General features: G+C 34.9%; 1 pseudogene; it reads left to right on the top strand.

The window, feature by feature from the left end:
• Positions 1-14,228: 14,228 nt before the first annotated feature.
• Positions 14,229-18,839, top strand: LOC114087298 (elongation factor 1-gamma-like; annotated as a pseudogene).
• Positions 18,840-20,577: the final 1,738 nt, after the last annotated feature.

The raw sequence follows: 20,577 nt of genomic DNA, 5'->3' as shown, positions 1-20,577 counted from the left end.
TGAGCATCCTTGATTTTGCTGTCTGTGGGGTTTCCTGGAATCCTCTTATGCTCTCTAAGACCAAAGGATGACTGTATCGAATACTAGTTGACAAATTTTTATTTTCTTATAACATTTAAAAACATTGGTTAGTTGTATCCCCAGCCTGTATATTTGTTCAGAAGTCAGATGTCATTTCATATTTCTATGAAATATGCATTAGGTTTTCTCTGCTTTTATGATTTTGTTCTTTAGTTTTTGCAATGTTTGTCTAATTGTTGTTTTCTTTATAGATATTTTGCTAAAGTTAGATGAACTTTTGTGGCCTTACATGCTGCTCCTGTATCAAGTGTGGAAAATTTTTAGTGAACTTTTCTTCTAATACTTTTGTCCAGGTTTTCTTTTCCTTTCCTCTGGAAGGTCATAGGTGATTAAGGCTTTATTATTTTCTTTTTTTTCCAATCCATTTTCTCCTTGTGACTTCAAATACTTTGTCTTCGTAATTACTAATCCTTTCATTTGTTATATTCAGTCACTTGTAATCTCATCTGACAAATTTTTGATTGTGGACATTTTATTGCTGAGTTATAAAATTTCCATTTGATTCTCTTTGTTTGTCTTTGTAGCTACCTTTCAGTTATCTCTTTACAGGTCCAGTGTTTCCAAATCATTTGAAGGAGCACATAGTTACCCTAAGACAGCATATTTAGGCTGTGTTTGTATATGTCATATGGTTTGGGTTTGAAGGAGGCCAATTAATCCTGCCCCCTCTTTAGATTCAACAAATCGAACAATAGACATGAAATAAAGCTGAAAATTCAGTTTTAATAATGGTGAAGCATGACGGGAGAGTGTGGCTTGAACTAGTAATGAAAATGTGCTTCAGGGTATGATCTATCCTGACATGGGCAGGACAACTGGAGAGTTCCTGGTGCCATTGGGAGCTAATCAAATTCAGGGGGGATGCACAAGGAGAAGGTAGAGTGCTCCTTGAAGAACCAAGGGCTTTGGTTGGACACTAATAGCACCCATTTCCCCACTGCTTTTAAAATTGATTCATTGATTGACTGCCATGCTGGAAATGGAATTTTATTTCATACTTTTCTTCTGGGAAAAGAATGAGTGTGTGATAGAGATAGGGATAAAAGATTCTTTCTGCCAGGTGTGCTGGTGCATGCCTTAATCCCAGTGGCTTGGGAGGCTGAGGCAGGAGGATTGCAAGTTCAAAGCCAGCCTCAGAAGAAAGCAAGGTGCTGAGCAACTCAATGAGACCCTGTCTCTAAATAAAATACAAAATAGGGCTGGGGATGTGGTTTAGTGGTTGAGTGTCCCTGAGTTCAATCCCTGGTACAGAAAAAACAAAACAAAACAAAAAAACAACTAAACTTCTTTGGAAGAACTTTAACAAGATGGTGGAAGACTGAGGAGAGACAGAAGGGAATAGAAATAGGAAAGTCTTTCCCATATGATGCTTATCTTGTTGCAAACAAGTTATTAACTGTCAACCACCATGTGTGTCATTGTGTTATATGAAGAAAAATTATTAGCTTTTAAAAGTGTAGTGAAATTGTTCTAAAATTTAAGTTAGTAATTTTGCTTTTGATATTTAAATAAATTTTTCTAATGCCTTAAGTTTTATTTATTCATTTTAAATAAACTATCAGAATAATTGCTCAGCTATTTACTGTGTTTCTCTATATTGTAAAAGTGAATATAATGGATTTCTTTCTATAGTGCTTATAGCCAAAATTATTAATTTTGTGAATTTTATATTTTATTAGTTATATTTAATTATATATTAATATTTAGTGTAAATTTAATTTATGTTTAGCTATGTAACTGTAATGTTTGTTTATTATTGACCAATAATTATGCATTCTGTTTATATTATATTATTGTTTATTATTGACCAAAGGGAGAAGAAATAAATATTATGAATCAGAAAGTACCTAAAATAAAATTCAAATATTTATATACTATACAGATATTTACATGAAATTGAGCTCAAGATGAAGCCCATTTTAAAAACAATTAAAAGACAATGATTTAGAGATTGATGTCAACATTGCAGAAGAGATAATACGAAAAATTTGGAGTTAAGAAAAATATAGACCCAAATCTTTAAAAACAATATTGAAATTAATTTTTTAAATTACAAAAATAAAGAAAGAGAGTTATAATTACAATAAAGATCCCAAATTACAACCAGATATTCCTTTCACATCTCTCTGGAGATGTATAAAGAAGTATGCACATTTGTCCCCTAAACTTTAGTTTAAAAGATTCTAAATTGCCACACAGCACAGAATCCTGCCTCAGTGTGGAAGCTTATCTAAATACCTCTTTTAAAAACAAATGTTTCCCACCAGAGCAACTAATTAAAGGCTTTCAGGGCTGTGACATGTGCCAATGAAGTTACTACTTTATATTGAAACCATGAATCACATATATGGCTAATGAAAGAGAGAAGTATGTAGTATTAATGATAGTTTTGCCATTTACTGATTATAATTACAGTGTAAGTATTATTAAAATTATGATTTTTTCTGTTCTTACAGTATACACTTTATCTATAGAATTAATTTTCTCCAATTATTCCCAACCTCCATAAACATTTCTTGATTGTTCTATCATAGCAGTACATAAACATTTTTTATATTGTTTTGCTCTAGATATTCTTAAAGCAGGAAAATCATATCTATGTGCCTTTGGTTGTCAAATTAGATAATACTTGAGAACAGAGGCTACTTTTTCTCCCTATTTTCAATCATAAAGGTGTAGACCATGTGTCGAAACTGGCAACCAACAATTTGATTGACTTGTTGCACTGAGTTTCATTGATGAGAGCTCTTCAGTCATATCCAAGTACTAAATAATATCAAGTGCTCTTGTCAGGTACATGTCACACATTGTATAAAAAGCCAGGATTTGCAAACCATTGTGTTAGGAACTAGGGAGTGGCACATTAAGATTAATACTAAAATGCTGTTTCTGCCTTCAAGGGGAGTTTCATTGAAAGAGCACAAGGGGTGAGTAAGGCATATGGACTGAATAAAAAAGTGGTAAGCAGGCAGTTTAACTTTCCAAAAGAAACATCAGTGGTGACCTGTGTAAACTGCTACCTCCCATGATATTAAAAGAAAATATTGTAATATATTTGGAATTATGACTTTAGGTTTGAATTGACTTCATACAAAATTCAAGTATAGGGAAAAAGTTATTATCTTTCTCTTAGTATCACATTATGATAGAGAAGATACTGAAAATTTCTTAAAGGGTGAGTTATTTATTCATTAGTTCATTAGTGCATTTGCTCATCCAATTATCCATCCATTCATTATAACAGAACTTATACATATGTATATTATATATTTACACATATGTAAATAGAAAATTTTGGAAATATATACAGTAAAAATGTGTGTTAGCCTTGAACTTTTGGATAAAAGTATGGTTGATATTTTTTAAATTTCTTCAAATTTTTGGAGCATATATTATTACTATAATTTTTTTTCTATTTAAATGTTTTAACTGAAGTATAAGAGAAAAATACAATAATCATTAGATGTATAGGTTATTCGATTTTTATGACTGGAATATATAAAAGTACTCAAAACCAAAATAAAAATCAGACATTATCAATAACCCAGAAGCAATCTTCTCCAAAGTTGTTGTCATTCACCACTCAGCAATTATTTTATTAATGTTGTAATATCAGGGACTGAGGTTGTGGCTCAGCGGTAGAGTGTTTGCCTAGCACGTTTGAGGTCCTGGGTTTGATCTTCAGCATCAAATAAAACTAAATAAAATAAAGGTATTGTGTTCAACTACGTCCAAAAAATAAATAAAAGAACATGTTATAATATCAGTCATGGTTAGAGGTCTTATGTGAACACATGGGTATAATATTAACATACAAATCACTAAATTCCCTTTGTGGTTATTCTCATACATATGAAGTATTCAAATTCCAAATATTTAATTATTTGTAGGTGCACTTTGTAAGCTTAAAATATATTGTGAAATGCAAATTCTATTAATTATTATTTTAAAATATTTAACCTAAGCAAAGACCATAATTGTCTGTGGCTTATGATTTGTTTATTTATGTACTTACTTCCTCTTTTTCTTCCATTTCCTCTTTTTTTTTTAAATTAAGTAACATATATTTCACAAAATCCCACATAATCTAACTGTTGGTGCAGCTCACAGAATCTAATAGAATGTGAGTCAAATCTCCTCATATGATGTTTTTTTCCCTATTTAAAACCCAGTGACTGGATTTGGCCATTTTTGTCCAAGTCACTGACTGGCTTGGAAGGATATAGTTTAGTTTGGATGCTCTTTATTAAAGAATCTGTGCTTGTCAGCTTTTCAAACTGGTCAAGTCAGAGACCAAATCCTCATGAGACTGTGCACACATGCGAATGATATTTGTAAAGGCTCTCAGAGTTAATGAATGTGAAATCCAACAACCTCACAGCTGGGGAACTAGCCTTCAGAATGGAATAGATTTCAGTTGTAACCCAGTAATCACTTCTCCGGGTTTCTCCCAATCCCTCCAAAAGCAGAGTCTTTTCAAAAGTGGAAGGCAGCCATACATTATTTGAAATCATGATTTTCAAACTTTAGATTAATAAAGGACAACTAAAGATAATTATGACAATTTTTAAAATATATTAAATGATAACATGATAAATTAGAAAAAAGTCAATTGTGGGACTACTTAAGATACTGATCAATAGCTAAATTTCCTTCTCTAATAAAAGTTTGTTCCAATAGACAAGTTGGATATGGATATATATTTTGTGCCAAAAAAGAGAGCCTCTATAGGATGGAAGAAGCTTTAAAATGAAGTATCACATATACTAATATGAAAGATCACTTTCCTACTATTAAAAAAAGATTGGCATAGGAAATTATTTTAATGTTACCATTGTTATATGGAATGGATAGATAGGTTCATATATACCTAGTATGTGTGTATATATTTATTTTATTTTTAATTGAAGGGAGGAAGAGAGAAATGGAGGAAGGCAGGCTATCTATCACAAGTAAAATATAGTTAATTACTTTGCTCACTGGGTGAGAATTTTATTTTTTGGAGAGACATAACTAATAATGGCAGACCAATATTTCTATTAAAACAAGAAGAAATTGGATAAATTATTCCAATCCTATCGCACAGACAGCTTTAGAAGGAATGAGCATGAGCTGAACTAATATTTCAGAGAATGGAGAATCTTGTGTTCCAGTAATTTCCAAGTAACCAACGGTTCCCAGTACCCAAGGACATTTGCTGATTCCGTGGGCATGCTAATAATTGAGCCTTCCTAACAGAAAGTGCCTATGGGGGCAAAGTAAGCTAAAGTAACAATTTTAGTGGTTGTATCAGTCTAGAATGACAACTTGGAATCGTGAGGCTGTTATCCAAGGGCGTGTGCTGGCTCTGGACCACAGGGTTGGAACTAGCCTTCTAAAGAGGCAGAGTGCAACTTGAACAATTTTAGGGGGCCAATCTTGTGAAGGTCAAGGGAAGGATAGCCTGAATCTCACTGCCTGTCTCCTTCTTAAGACAAATCTAAACTCAAGCACAAAGTGTAAAATCCTTAAAATGCATTGAACAGAGCAAAATTATTAGACGTGTTGGAATAGTGTAACATATACTTAATTTAAGTGTCAGAAAAAAAGAGAAAGAATAAGACAATAGATAATATGAAAGAGTTAATAGCCAAAATGTTTCAAAACTGTTGAAAGGTATCAATCTACATATGCAAAAAGCTTAATAAATCCAGAGTTGGCTAAATAAAAAGATAACTACATCTAGATATTGAGTAAACAAATTTCTGAAAACCCAAACCAGAGAAAAATCTTAAAAGCAATCAGAAAAGAAAAAAAAAAAAACTATACTATCATCAAAGGAACAAAACTGCTAACTTTTCAAATAAATGTTGGAAATCAGAAGACAATATAATGAACTCTTTAGTTGCTGAAAGAAAATAATTACTAAATTAGAATTCTGTACACTGTCAAGAGAACTTCCAAAAATGAAAATGAAGTAAAGCACTTCAGACAGACACAAATTAAAAGAATATATATCATCATCCAACCTGAATCAAAGGAATTAACTAAGAAGATTCTTTTTTTTTTTTTCAGGCAGACAGGACAAAAGTTAAATACATGGAAAAGCAGGGAAGAATAAAAAACAAAATGAAGTAAATATGTTGGTAAACACAAATGAATATTGACTCTATAAAACAATTACTGTTGTGACTAAATTATGGGTAGAATTACAATGCCTGATGGCTGTAAGGACAAGTGAATGCAGGGGAAAGCAGTTTAAAGGTTCTAAGAGAAAGAATAAGACAATAGGTAATATGAAACAGTTAATAGCCAAGAGGTTTAGCAGTATTGAGGAACTGGAATCCTCCTTTGCTATTATCCCTGTGATTCTTCTAAACTTTTACTGTTTTCTTTACTTCACACATGCCAATAGATGAACTTGCTCTATTTATAATATATATTCTGTCTTTTTCATCTTGGCATTTACTGTAAAATTGTAGACTATGACAAGAGTATTTGTTTTTCTTTAGGGATGGAATACAGATGAGATGCATTCTTTATAGTGAAGTGATTGATGATGTGTCCTTGTATTGTAAACTCAGGGTAAGTTCTGTTTCTTTATGTATTGTGCTAAAGCCAGAAATGACCCCAATGATGTTGATTTTCTTGATGTGGTCTCTAGACTTTGCACTTTTTGTTTGTTTTCCTTACCTATGTATTACACAAACCTTGATGGCTGTTGATATAGTCTTTCACATGTTCTCAGTGTTTGAATTGAGGATTTTACTCTATAGCTTCTGAAACTTGAAAGTGGTTCATATATAATAACTCTGCACAGATGGTTTCAAGTAATGGTAATGTTTAGATTGTCTTTATCCCCCAAAGAACTTCTCAGACTTTTCTGATAATGGCTTGTGAAATTTTATGGCTGCTCAAAAGTAATATGATTATTTTTTTAGAGAACTAAAAAGCAGATCCAAACCAAAAGATTTGATGTTTCCCCTATGCATGGAAAGAAATCAGTTTACAAACACTTAACAGAGCTTATAACAGCAATGGGTCATACGGAGATCAAAATACTACTCTTTTCTGCATTTTACTGTGCTTCCCCTTCAGTCTTTCCTCTTGCACTTTTTTTTTAACCTTTTATTTTTTTTTTTTAATTTTTATGTGATGCTGAGGATCGAACCCAGTGCCTTGCACCTGCTAGGTGAGCGCTCTGTCACTGAGCCATAACCCCAGCCCCCCTCTTGCACTTTTAATAGAAGTGAATTTAGTCTTGACATTTAAACATAATTACTCCAGTTATCCATTTTACTATATTACATTAAATATCACAGATACAGATTTAGTATAAGTTTTATCAAAAAACAATAGTTTTTTTTTTTTCTAAATCAGATGTTTGGATAACTTAGTTTAAATTTTGTTTGTTTGAGTTATCCAAATGAGAATCTTGTCTGCTTTAAAATATTCTGACAATAAATAAAGTGATATTAAATATAATATCAAGTTGGGCACAGTGGTGAATGCCTGTGATTCCAGAGGCGTGGAAGGCTGAGGCAGGAAGATAGCAAATTCAAAGCCAGCCTCATCAAAAGCGAGCTGCTAAGCAACTCAGTAAGACCCCATCTCTAAATAAAACACAGCATAGGGCTGGGGATGTGGCTCACTGGTCGAGTGTCCCTGAGCTCAATCCCTGGTACCCAGCACCCCGCAAAAAAAAAATCAAGCATGTAAATGAAGAAAGAAAAGAATATCACACATCTAAAAATTTTAAAAGTGCATTTATGATCAGAGGAAATTATTTGGGGAAAATTATTTTATGAATTTAATTTTAATAATTATTCATTTCTCTTCATTTCCTTCCAGTAATAATAAACTACTGTCAATGTGTTTACCATTTTTCTATGCATGCAAATTACACTCTAGGAGGAAGCGTTCATTTGTTGCTGTTTATAAAATAATGAAATCTCATGATAGTGACAGTTGAGATTTCTGCATCGTGGATGTGACCAATATGACAGGACTGTTTTGAGAAGAATCAGGCGTTAGGTCCACAGTTCATTTCTCTCTGCTCTGAGCCTGGTTTAAGAAAAGGGTGAGAACTGAGTAGGTGATATGAGCATGGGTGAGATGCAGGAGAGTTTTGCTATCTTAAAGGGAGAGGGACACAGCACGGGTTTGAGCAAAAAAATGAAGTGGCCTCAAGGGGAGCAGAGGATTACAATAAATTTATCCAGACATTTCAAAAGTAGGAAAACAGGAGAAATAAAAATTAGTTAGTTTCATTTCAAAAATTGTAGCTGTAGAATTATATTGTGTGCGAGTCTCTTCAAGTTTTCCTTTAGCAAGATGGTGTGTCCTCTCAGAAACTAACCTTTCCGTAAACATATAAATTGAAAATAATTCAGAAAATGACAAGTTCTATAAATTTGAGAACTATAAACCAATCAAAAGATTAACCGAATGAGAGATGGATGATAGTCTTCTTTTCCCTTTCCCCTACATGGCAATCTGAGTTTGAAGAATGAAGTCTGTTTATTTGTGGTAGATAGATGGTTCTGTTATCTGTTATTTATTTGAAGAGAGAACAGTAGATGTTATAATTAGAAAATGTGAGTAGGAAAACACTTTGCCTAGCAGAGAGGAATAGAATGCAACCTTTTAAAGCTTAATTCATTTTGAAACTACCTGTATAAGACTGTGCCAAAAATTTTTTGTTGTTATTTTGCTGTCTTCTTTGATAAGCAAAGCCTTCAGACTTTTTCCTTGTAGTTTTAATACTCAGATTAAAAAATTTACATCAAAACTTGCAGTGTTTATTTCACTTGGATGAGCAGACCATATGGAGTAACAGTTTTCTTCAAAAAATGTGCAGCTTATTTTGAAGAAAATATGGTTATCATTAATGTTACTTTTTATTTTTCTCCAATCTTCTATCTGGTTCAAGTACTGAATTTAAAATTTTTGTTTGGTAAGTGTATTGCAAATGTGCCAAAATCTGACATCTGCAATTCTTAGTATATGCTATGTTAAGAAAAACAAAGTGTTCTTTTAATTAGGTATGATTTCAGACCCATAAACAAAATAATGAAATTTTTTTCCTTTTGCTCCCCAGGAATGGACATTCACTCTAACAAGTAGTTCTCAAATAGGTTGGTATAGTAGGACTTATATTTACTTGGAGAATTTCCACAATTTCGGCATCCTTCCTTTCTCTCTCCAATAGGCTTCCTTCCAGATATTTTTCTATCTTTTATGTTCAGAAGGATTTCTAGGTGTTAACTTATGCTCCATGAAGTATCCTTTCATGCGGGGACCTTCTAATTTCACTCTCACAGGAAAATCAGTGCATTTTATTATATGATGCATTAAATGAGTGCTATTATTGGCAAATGTATTTGGTGGAATCATAATTTAAAATACACTGATGAGTTAAGGAAAACATTCTGGAGTAGATAACATTTGAGTTGAGTATTGAAGGGTGGCTAGATGTTAAGTTGATGTGAAAAGAGATTTTTATATGGAAGAGTGTGTATTTAAGAGTGTGGTTTGAGTTTGGGGATTATTGCAGAGATAATTCTAAGCAAATATGATTTCTGAGCACATGCAGAAAAATGAAGTAGAATATATTGAATATACTATTATACTTTAGGAAGATGGAGCATTATGAGTAAATTGGGGATAAGATATTGTGAATGCAGAACTGATTATGAAGAACATTTTGGCTTTTATCTTGAAAGCTACATGAAAACTTTAAGCTTTGAACAGAGATGACCATACTTGTGATTTTAAGATTTGCTGATAACGGGGAAGAAAGGCTACTGGTAGGACAAGGCTAATATAATAATCCAGATGATAAATTATGGTAGGAAAAATTGAGGTATATAATGAAGAAATGGGAACAAAGTATTGTATCCATATTTATATCAAGTAGATATACAGGGGATTTTAATAAGATCTTTGAGATAAACTTTGAATCTTTCACAAAATTTTGATCAACAAATTGTAATATGAAGTATGTTGCTTCATGTAATACTTATAATTTATATCGATTCCTCATTATTGAATCATTCCATATCCTCATTATTGAATTTAGTCACATCTTAATTCTCTTACTTTTTCTTTACTTGTCAATCTGCTCTTGTCTTCTATTCTCAATATCATCTTCACCATGGCCCACAGTGACACCTGTATTGGATGAGTCAGTGAATGTGGTTCTACAAGAATCTTGTTCAGCACATGTGAGCACTCTGTTCTTGATGCATTTGCATCCCTTGAAACTATGACCTTGATTTGTTTCCCATTTCTCTTGCTGCTGTTTCTTCCTCCTTCTTCCTCCTCCCTTAGCTAATCTCCACAACTGGAGTTCTTCAGGCTGCATATTTCTTCTTCCTTTTCTCTAACTATCTAATGTACTTTTGTCATTTTAAAATATATTCCTGGGGCAGTACATGCATAAATCAAAGTTTCTATTCTAGTCAGAGTCTCTTTAAATTCTAAATTCCTAGGTCCAAAAATGTAATTTATATCTACACTTTGATGGTTGTAGAGATCCCAAGATTTTATAAGGGCAATGGTTCCATTCTTAAGGAATCTCCCTCATGACCTAAGCATCTCCCCAGAGCTCCACCTCCTACCATCAAACCATTAGTATTAGGTTTCAACATATGAATTTCTGAGGGGGCACAAACCGATGAGAAAAATAAATTGATAAAAAGTGATTTTTAAACATCACCTAGGCGTAGAAAAGGATACTTAGGTAAAAAATGACTAAATGAGGCTTTGATGATTTTTCATAATTAATGCATATCTTTATATATTTCTAGGAGTGATTTGTGTTCTAAGAGATTGTTTTGCTTTACAAAATATATAAATAAAAAATTAGAATAAAAGTTCTCATAACTCTCATTGAGTGATCCTACTTGGACTAAGAAAATGTGTTTAGAAAAAAAATATATAGGAAGATTCAAGAGACATGACATAAAGACACAGAAAGAACAACATCTGTAGTGACAGATGGGAGGCAGTTGTAGGAACCTCTAACACATTTCATCTCTCATTTTGAGTGGAACTAGGAACTGCTACTACTCCATTGTGTATCTAGGAACTTAATTTTACCTAACCATGAATATTGGAATAATATCACACTATTGAGCTCTCATCTTGTTCATTCAAACTGACTATCTCCATGAAGCATGGGTTTTCCTGATTATTCTCCTATGTTAGTTACTGTGCTTCTTCTCTGCTGAAGGCAGCAGAGGAGTCCTCAATACATTATAATTTGTTGTGCATAATGATTGCTGTTTTGTGGGAGGGATCTGAGTCTTGATAGAAAGTATATGCAATCTTATCACCACAGTCTCCTGCCCACAGTGACTGGTCCAAAGGGTGAATATTTAACTCACAGACAACCAATTGACCTCCCACATTGGTAATGAAATATAAAGCCTTCCTTTCTTCTTGGGTTTCTGGAATAAGATTATCCGTAGCCATGTTCCACACTATAGAAATACATAGAAACAATAACAATAGCCTCTCCCCAAAAAACAAAAACAAAAAAATTTCAAAATATAAAACAAAAGCAATTAGAAAAATCAACAGAGATAGAGCTTTTTTTGCATTGAGTCTCCAGTCCCAATTCCTACTTCTGTGGTCCATAGCTTGCTCTTGAAATTTGTGAGTTATTAGATACACTTATTAGTATATAAATAGAAAATTGGTGTTTTGCTCAATTTATTGTTGGATTTTGTGGGTTTTTTGCAAGATAATGAATCTTAACTAACAAATATATGAGAATATACAGCTGACGAATGTAGGCAAAATAATGTCATATTCAATTGTTGTGAGAGTTAAATTAAACCCTTTTTCTACCTATTTGTAATGACTCATGAAATTGAGAGAAATGGCATACCACATTAAATTTAGTATCATTCTGCATTCTGTGCCCATTCATTTGCATGTACTCTGCACAGACCTGGCAAATATTTATTAGCATGCTTAAGAGTAAATAACAGTTGCAGAATTCAAAGAATAAAATTTAACAGGTTTATGAATTATCAGTAGCTCGTACTTGCAACTGAATCTTCATTAGTGGGATCAATTTTATAGTAGGGCCATCATTTGGCCAAATGCAATTGCTCATTAACAACACACTATAAAGAGTTTATAATCCCTCAGAATCACAAGATGGAAAACAAACTGTAGTAATTCAAAGAAATATTTCTGTCTGAAGGAAAGAAAGAAGGACATCTGGAGTTCTCGGAATTGTATTCAATCTGATATTGATTATGGGCTTTCTTACATTACCAATATGAAAAACAAGCAGGAAGAGTCAGAGCAGGAAGCAATGTTTTCTCATGGAAAGGCTAGTGTAGTCAGTATCTCATAATGGTTGGCCAACATGAAGCAACTTTGAAGGAGAATTTAAATAAAACGTGTAAACTCTTAGATATTTTTCTGTGACTAATAACCACCAACAGATGTGCACAGATGAGCAACAGCTTGAGAATATTTTGAGGCTATTTTTTCCCTCCCAATGTGTTGTTTACAGCTTTATTGTTTAGAAATGACTGTTAAAGATGGAAAACAATTGTGTTGACTCACAACTGGAGGCAGTACAACTTTGATTCAAGATAATTAGTTGAAAAGCACTCAAAATATTTTTGAACAAATGAATGAATTTATTTCGATCATCATTCATTAAATATAATCTGAATGAAATGTCTTCAAAGATGAAAAAAATGTAGCACTTTAAAGCTTGAAATTTTCTAGAAAAAATGGTATGAATATGCAGCTTTATGTTTGCTGAATGAACTAATTCAGGAGGGATGAAGGATTTTCTATAATATGTGACAAAGGAGGGTTTCCACCTTAGCAGCGTGTGAGATCAGAAGACAAGGGAATCATTGGCTGGGCAGATCAAGATGGCAACATAGACAGTGTGGGATCTGAGCTGAGACCTCAATGTGATGATGAAAGAAATGTGGTCAATATTGCCCCACATGTCTGGGAAATTAGGAGTAGAACAATTCAGGATTGTGTATACAGTGTCCATGAGATTACGTTAATGTCAATTTTCAAAGGGCATTTTGTATGCCTGAATAGAAGTTTAGACTTCCTTCTACAGTTGGGCATTCAAAGTCACTGAGCAACAGAGTGGCATTACCAGAACTGGGTTTTAGGAGTAAAAGAATGCTTTCAATTTTTACAAATGAAATGACAAAGAGAAAGTAGGAAGCTTAGTAGGGAAACAGTATAGACCCAAAAATAAGTTAGAAGAATCCAAAGGATAATAATGAGTGTGACAGAAAGGCTCAGAGAAAATTGAGGAAAGAGATTCAGTGAGTGGAAAGACAGGGCTAGAAATTCAACTGAATACGAAGACAGCCTGAAAGGCTTGACCCTGTGTTAATACTCTCAGATTTCTCAGCCACTGTTTAATCAGATTTTTTTTTATTATTGTGACCAAAAGCCCTGACAAGAATAATATAGAGGAGTAAAAGATTATTTTGGCTCATGATTTTGGAGGTCTCAGTCCAAAGATAGCCAGCTCCATAGCTCAGGGCCCAAGGTGAGGCAGAACAACATGGCAGAAGGGTTAGAGAAGGAAAGCAGCTCAGGGCATAGCAGTTAGGAAGTAGAGAAAGAGCTCTGCTCACCAGGGACAAAATATAAACCCCAAAGGCACACCCCCAGTGATCTATCTCCTCTAGCCACACCCTAACCTGCCTATAGTTAACACCCAGTTAACCCCCCATTAGTGGTTAAGACTCTGACTAGGTTAATCTACTGACTAGGTTAAGGCTTTCATCCCACAATTATTCTACCTCTAAACTTTGTTGCATTGTCTCAAAAATGAGCTCTTGGGGGACATCTCATATGTAAACCATAACAGTCATGTTTCTACTAAAAAGTAACACGGGGAAGGCAGTAGTTTTAAAACAAAAAATACAGTATCTGTGAAAACCAACATGTATATACTAAAGTAAGGCTAAGTGGAGATAACATTTCCATTCTTTGATGCCAGTAGTTTTCCCATTGTATGTCAAAGTGTGTCATAAGGAACCTGAAGGTAAAGCTTGAACTCTTCAGGAAAAAAGACAACATACAGGGAATCATGAAATCACCAATGAAGATATTCACTTTAATATGTCATTCACAGCCCCTTTCTCTGCAGAATCACCATGGTGGCTGAAAACAGGAGGGCCTTCAAGGACCTCATCTCTGCTCAGTACACTGGGGTTCATGTCCAAGTGCTCTCCACACTACTGCATTTCCATTTTGGCCAAACCAACCACATCCCTGAGTTTCTCCATAAATTTTCTGCTGGCAAGGCTCCAGCATTCAAGGGTGATGATGGGTTCTCTGTGTTGGAGAGCAACGCTATTGTCCACTATGTGTGCAATAAGGAGCTGTGGGAAAGTGCTCCAGAGGCAGCAGCCCAGGTGGTGCAGTGGATGATAGTGAAAGTGAGCTTTGCTGATACTGACATAGTGCCCCCAGCCTTTATCTGGGTGTCCCCTACCTGGGGCATCATACACCACAACGAACAGGCCACTGAAAATGCAATGGAGGAGGTAAGGCAAATTCTGGGGCTTCTGGATGCTCAGCTGAAGACAAGAACTTTTCTGGTGGATGAAAGAATGACACTGGCTGACATCACAGTTGTGTGCACCCTGTTGTGGCTCTATAAACAGGTCTTCTAAGAAAGAAAGGCCTTCTTTCTGCCAGGCCTTTCCCATTACCAACTGCTGGTTCCTTACCTGCATTAATAAGCCCCATTTCTGGGCCATCTTGGGGGAGGTGAAACTGTGTGAGAAGATGCCTTAGTTTGATGCTAAGAAGTTTGCAGAGAGCCAGCCTAAAAAGGACACCCTCATAAAAAGAGAGGGCTCATGGGAAGAGAAGCAGAAGTCCCAGGTGGAGCAGAAAGAGGAGATAAAGGCAGCTGCCCCAGCCCCAGAGGAGGGGATGGATAGAGTAATATTCTATTGTGTATATTATAAATTATTATGTTGTGTATTATACATATCATAAAATGTTTTGTAGAAATGGGTTTATATACTATAAAAAGTTGTATAATACAAATTTTTCTGTCTTTAAACCATTTTTTACAACAAAACTGTCAAATTTAATTTGAATACTCAGATTCAGTCTCTTTAAAAACATATTTTTATGGTTATATAATATATTAATATCAGGGGACATAATTAATTAATTAATTTATTTATTTATTTTGGTGCTGGTAATCAAAGCAGGGCCTTTCACATGTAGGAGGAAAAACTGGATGAGGAGTAAACAGGAACTCTCTGCACTGTCTTTGAAACTTTTCTGCATCTCAGGTCATTTTAAAATTAATTCATTTAAAATGTTTTTGTTATTGTGTGTGACAATCATTCATACCCCTAAATTTTTGAACACAAACAACATTACAGTGTGTTAATTGGTCAGTGTATACCTAATTTTAAGCAGTTGATGAAAATTCCAAGAGATGTACAAACAGCACTCTGAAATACTTCTTTTCATGTACCCAAATTGAGTAATAATGATTTTTAGAATTTGCCCAAATTACATACTAAATTTTGAATATTTGGCCTTTGGGGATGATTGCGGGTTTTTGTTGTGATATCGTTGTTTGTGTGTGTGTGTGTGTGTGTGTGTGTGTGTGTGTGAGTGTGTGTTTAGAATGAGCTGAGCTTCCTGCAGCCACAGAGAGCTGTGGACATGAATACATATCTCTTGCTAAGGGTGACCCAGTAGATATTACAGCAGAAGTGACATGGGCCACATGGCTGAGATGAGGTGGGGATGTGGGTACCTCAGGGCACACCAACGTGGGACTGATGACAGCCGCACAGCACAAATGTCCAGTTAGATCAAAACAGCAGCTGACTACAACTTCCCTATATACACAAATCCATTCCTTCTCTTTCCTACATCCATTAAAATTAAAATTACTGCACATGCCAGCTGGAATTTAAAAACTCTGGAAAGCTCTTTCCCATTTTTTTCTATAGGTAAAGCATATGGATACTATCAATAAAGGGCTACCATTTTGTTGTGGCAAAAGGCAAAAGTGAAACAAATTGTTGTCCAAATTCTCGAAGCTCAAGTATTTACCAATACTTGAACTTAAAGAAAATTTGCATTCTGTTAGAGCAGAATAAATTAATAACTTTGATTTTTAAAATCAAATTGTGTATCATTTTGATATACGAAGGAAAAAAAATCTGAATTAATTTTTATAGTAAAAATTAACCTAATGAAGTTTCTAAAGTTTAGATAAGTGGGGATTACTTTTCAGGAATCAGTAATTTAGGAAGCGCTTCCCGCTTCCCACTGAGCTGTATCCTTCATTTACATATTATCCATAGATCCTACATCTTTTTCTGTATTTATTTTTAATTTCATTGATTTTTTTTCTTATAATTTCAAGCCTTTTGTCATTGATGTCAACCACCAGGCACTTGAAAGATGTAAATATGGAATTGTTTGATTTATCTTTCATGAAATTTTTAAATTAGATCCTTCAGATGTTTGTTTTTGTGACTCTTTGGGAAGCATCATCAAAGTTTAGGAAGCGAAGTAGTTAATTGCTTTATTGCTAAACATAAAAGCCAGCTAGCAGCCTTTTCCACATATGGTCTAGTTTTCTAAGGGTTGTTTTTGGAACCTAGGTTGGCTAGAAAATCACTAGTCTTTTCTCATCATATTGTAGAAATCATACCAATGAATATTTATCACTGGTTATGTAAGACCTTACACAGACCTCACAGAAGTGAAGGCAAGCAACCTTATTTCTAAGAAAAGTGAATAAGTACTTAAAATTTCAAGAAATCTGTTCCCAATACTTATAAATGAAATCACTGCTCAGTTGGTTATAAAAAGAAATCTCAATAAGTTAAATTCAGATTTTATTTTCCTATGGATAATTTTTTATTGATATAGGTGTGACTGGGTGTGTACATTGTGTAGATATATCAGCTATATCACAACCTAAATTCCTTCTTTTGTGGTTATTTATGATAGATCCTTGTGTATCCCATCAACATTTTCCCATCTGGTTCATCTTATGGTTATTCTAAGGCACAATTCTTGACTGTAGTTAATACAACTAAATTATATGGCAGAGGATCTAGAACACATGGGAAAAATATAATAGCAAGAAACATAAGATTACAACAAAATAACAATATAGACAAATGTCCTTCATGAGCGTACACATCTAGATTTTTAACAAAACTTTTACAAATTGAATACTTCATGACCAAGAAGAATTCATCCCAGAATGAATGGAATACAGGGTTTAAAATACATAATTAAATCCATCATATTATATAGTCTGGATATGAGAGGTTGTCTTAAAGTTCCTGGGTTAATTCAGAAATGTTCACAGTTACAATAAGATTGTGAGAGTTGTAACCTAATCAATCCACTCTAGTTTTAATGGATTTAATGGGCGGTAATTGTTGGCAGATGAGGCATGGCTAGAGGAGAAAGTGGGTCACTGGGAGAATGCCCTGGAAGGGTTCCTCTTCCCTGTGGCACCTCACCACACTCTCTCTGCTTCCTGAGTGCCACATGAAGAGCATTACCCTTCCACCAAGTCTTTATGCCATGATGTTCTGCCTCACCATGGGCCAGAGTATGGAGTCAGCTGACCATAGACTCAACCTCTGAAAGCCTGAGCCCAAATAAACTTTTTCTAAGTTGTTCTTAAAAGGTGTTTTGACCACAGAAATAAAAATCTAACCAAGACATGGGGTTGTGACTGTGACTAACCTAACTATGTCATTCAGAAGCTTTTGAAGTTGATTTTTAGGAGGAGTCTAGAAAAGTTTGCACATACATGCAGGCTAGAGAAGCTTTAGAATGTTGTTAGTGGAGGACCATAATGCGGATAGGAATGGGAATAGTGAAAACTGTGCTCAGGTTGTTTCAGAAGGGAATGAGGACTCTTTGGGAAGTCAACTAGAGGCCATGCATATTATGTCCTGACAAAAAACTTGTCTACATTTTGTTCATGTTCTCAGACATTGTATTAGATTAAATTCACAAGTGATAAACTAATTAATCTGGTGGAAGAAATTTCAAGGCAGCACAGCATTCAGGAAGTGGCAAGGATTGTGCTGGCAATTTTTATCCAAGTTTATTCTGTGAATCAGTGGCAGAAAGCAGAGGTGAAGGATTTTAAAACTTGCCACCTGGCCAGGAAAATTGTGTGTAAGTCTAGGGCCATGGAAGATGTAGTCAATAAAGATATTACTGCTGCTAAACAGAAATTAAGTGCTTTGCTCAGAAATAATAGAAAATTGCCTTGAGAGCATCTCAGGAATTTGCAATATCACAACCATTGTAGGCTCAGGAAATCAAAGGGAAAACCCTTTAGGAAGAGATCCTTGGGGGATGCTGTTTGCAAAGGAGGGGCTAGGAAGGCTTTTCATCATAGTCTACCACCTACTCAAATAAGTCACAGAAAGCATGGTCCCACGGGTCCCAGTTACTGTTGAACTGGTATTGGACCTAGGAATCATCCATGTGCTACTGGTTCTGCAGGATGAGGAGTTAGGGGTACATGAAGGTTTCTACCAAGTTTTCAGAGGAAAGCGATGGAGGTCAGAAAAAGTGTAACAGAGTCATAATTCCTGCAGGCTGTCCCCAAGAGGGTGAAGTGTGAAGCTGTGAGGGTGAAGCTGAAGCTGGAATGGAGACCACAGGACTTAAGAGATACTGGTAACCTGGACCATCTGCCAAGGAAAGCTGTTGTCTCTGGAGAAAGTCAGTCTAAGCAATAGGTCATCAGCACTGAAACTGGCAAGGCCAAAGAGGGGGTGCTGCACAAGTCCTTAAGAGAACACATCTCTCTACCATTTGCCCCAGATGCTAGATGTGATATGGTAGGACTTGTTTGTCCAGGTGGGTTTCATTCTTGCTTTGGTCCCATCCTTTCTTCCAGTGCTCCTATTCCTCTCTTTTGAAATGGGAATGTTTACTGTGTGCCATTGTATTTTGAATATACGTAACTTGCTTTGAATCTTTACAGGGGCTCACAGCGAAGAGTTGGTCTTGAGTCTCAGAGAAGACTTCACACTTGGGATTTTGGGCGGTGCTGAAACAGTTAAGAATATGGGGCTGGGGATATAGACCAGTTGGTAGAGTGCTTACCTCACATGCACAAGGCCCTGGCTTCAATCCCCAGCACACAACTATAAAATTGGGCTGGGGTTTTAGCTCAATTGGTAGAGCATTTGCCTTGCATGTGTGAGGCACTAAGTTGGATCCTCAGCACCACATAAAAACAAATAAATAAAATAAAGGTATTGTGTTTAAAAAATATGGAGTCTTTTTGAGCTGAACTAAATAATTTTGTCTTGTGAAATGGACACTAACTTGGTGGCTAGAGGAAGAATGTTATGGTTTAGATACAAAGTGTGCCCTAAATGCAGAAATGTTCAGAGCTGTAACCTAATCAGTTCATCCTAGTTTGAATGGACTAACTGGATCATAATTGTGGCAGGTTGGGCATGGCTAGAGGAGGTAATTCACTGGAAGGGTGCACTAAAAGAGCTTATCTTTAAAAGACTGCTACCCTTTCCCCTCTCTTTGCTCTCTGCCTGCTGTGAATGGAGCAGCATTTATCTACCATGCCCTTCTGACATGACATTCTGCCTCCCCTTGTACCCAGAGCAATGGAGTCAGGTGATCATGGACTGAATCTCTGAAATCAAGCACCCAAAACAAAGTTTTTCTTCACTAAGTAGTTCTTGGAAAATATTTTGTTCACTGTAATGAAAATCTAGTGCTTCACACATGCAAGGTAAATATTCTACCAATTGAGCTGCAACCTCAACCCAATTTTATTTACTAACATACCATATTCACAAGCTGAAAAAGAAAAGCCAAGTTAAAATCATAATAACTGCAGGGGAAAAATAGTAAAATTCAATATTCTTTCCTGATAAAAACTCTTAACAAACTTGGAATAGAAGGCACTTTTCTCAACTTGATAAAGGACATCCATGAAAAGTTAGTGATGTTGACACCAAACTAAGCATCATACTTAATGCTTACAAACTGAATGATCTTTTTTCACCACTCTCAGCACTTCTATTCAATAGTGTACTTAGTATTCTACATCAACCCATGAAATAAGACAAGGAAATATAAACATCCAGATTGTAAAAAAGGAGTAAAATTGTCCTTATTTGCAGACAGCATAATTGTCCTTGGAAGGAAATATCAGGAAGTTACAAAATAGTTTCTTAAACTAACTAGTGAATTTTTCAAGGTGGCAGAATACAATGGAATAAACAGAAAATAATCAGCAATGGAAATACAACAATGCCATTCATAACATATGAGTATTTTGGAGTAATAATATTAACTACTTATGGGAGAATATGACAAATATGTTCAGGACCTGTGTACTTAAAACTAGAAAACATTGGTGAAGAAAATAAGAAAGTACTACCTAAACTGAGACCTATATTTTGTTCATGGATTAGCAACTCATATTATTAAGATTTCCATTAT

This window comes from Marmota flaviventris, chromosome 4 (genome assembly GCF_047511675.1).
Source record: "Marmota flaviventris isolate mMarFla1 chromosome 4, mMarFla1.hap1, whole genome shotgun sequence".
In the NCBI taxonomy this organism is placed as follows: domain Eukaryota; kingdom Metazoa; phylum Chordata; class Mammalia; order Rodentia; family Sciuridae; genus Marmota; species Marmota flaviventris.
The sequence above is the reverse complement of the archived record's forward strand: the minus strand, read 5'-3'. Positions and strand labels throughout refer to the sequence as shown.